The sequence below is a fragment of the Arvicola amphibius genome, chromosome 14 (assembly GCF_903992535.2).
Source record: "Arvicola amphibius chromosome 14, mArvAmp1.2, whole genome shotgun sequence".
In the NCBI taxonomy this organism is placed as follows: Eukaryota; Metazoa; Chordata; class Mammalia; order Rodentia; family Cricetidae; genus Arvicola; species Arvicola amphibius.
Window position 1 is genome coordinate 15,046,006 of NC_052060.1, and position 1,637 is coordinate 15,047,642.

At 42.0% G+C, this 1,637-nt stretch overlaps 1 non-coding gene across 1 annotated transcript; it reads left to right on the forward strand.

Annotated features, from left to right (window-relative positions):
* The first annotated feature begins 1,295 nt into the window (after positions 1 to 1,295).
* Positions 1,296 to 1,401, forward strand: LOC119801525. Its single transcript, XR_005283215.1, has one exon. It is a non-coding gene; the product is annotated as a small nucleolar RNA U13 (small nucleolar RNA).
* Positions 1,402 to 1,637: the final 236 nt, after the last annotated feature.

Genomic DNA, 1,637 nt, shown 5'->3' on the forward strand with positions numbered 1-1,637 from the left:
ATTAGGAAACAACCTACTTCAAGACCCAGCAATACCACTTTTGGGTATATACCCAAAGGATGCTCAAGCATACCAGAAGGACGTGTGTTCAACTATGTTGATAGCAGTATTGTTTGTCATAGCTAGAACCTGGAAACAACCTAAATGCCCCTTGATCGAAGAATGGATAAGGAAAATGTGGTACATTTACACAATGCAGTACTACATAGTAGAAAAAAATAATGATATCTTGAAATTTGTAGGCAAATGGATGGAGCTAGAAAACATCATATTGAGTGAAGTAACTCAGATCCCAAAAGACAATTATCATATATACTCACTCATAAGTGGCTTTTAAACATAAAGCAAAGAAAAACAGTCTATAAATCAAAATCCCAGGGAACCTAGACAACAATGAGGACCCTAAGAGAGACATACATGGATCTAATCTACATGGTAAGTAGAAATAGACAAGATCTCCTGAGTAAATTGGAAGCATGGGGACCATGGAAGAGGGTTGAAGGGGAGGGGAGATGTAGGGAGGAGGGCAGAGAAAAATGTATAGCTCAATAAAATCAATAGAAAAATATTTTTACAATAAAGCAGTAAATGTCTTTTCCTGAGTTCTTTGAGCCTCTCTAGCAAATTAACCAACCCAAAGAAGGGGTCGTGAGAACCTCCGTCTGCAGCAGTTGATCAGAAGTTGCAAAGGCCCAGGCTTGCAGCTGGTACCTCAGCTGGGGACAATCTTGGGCCATGTGCCCACAGTCTGGGAGACCTGCAGCTATTGCTAGCCTGACAACACAGGAACTGAACTGACTGAGAGGACCTTCTGCTAGTATCTGTTCCAGGACTGATTGCTGCTGGCCAGTGGAAGGAAAGCCCTACACACACACACACACACACACACACACACACACGTAAAAAGAAAATGTAAAAAAAAGAAAAAGGTCTTCAAATTGCATTAGGGAGAATCTGAAACCCCAATTACTTGTTTTTTCTTTCTGTAGCTGTGTCAAAGAAAATCTCAGACATCATAGCCCGTCGCTCATATATATCCCTGCATTTTGTATCTCTAGCTTCTCCAGGCTTTAACCTAGAAATCATGGTATCATTGCACCTGACAAAATAAATAATAATACTGTTGAATAGTGACCTCTATTCAGAGTTCCTGGGTTTGTTCCAAAGATGTTTTCTTCGAGAGGATGTAAATGAGATGGGGTGCAGTGCTTGGTTTTCTCCCTCGGGATCCTTCATTCTTAACAGCTCTCCTCCTGTGCGCTCCTGGCATTGTTCTCTTTGAAATATAAACTGAGATGTTTTCTCATGATTCAGAAATGTGATGATTGAGTTTTCATGTCATTGTGAGGGATAGGCTTCCCTCAAACTGTGTTACCACAGCAGGATGTTACTTGTCTGACATGTTAAAAAAGGAAAGAAAGAAAACATAAATCATACCTGGTCAGTCTGGGCTTAATCCCACTCCCCTGCCCCAGACTCTTATTCTTGCAGATAAAAGCCCAAATCCTCATCACACCCTCGGCCCCTCCTGATGGCTGCCAGGGCCCCTCCCCAAGGCTCTCCAGTTCCGAACATCTGAAACCTGTTTTTACCCAGGATTCTTTACTTACCTTTCCAGCCGCCCAGAATGCTTTATC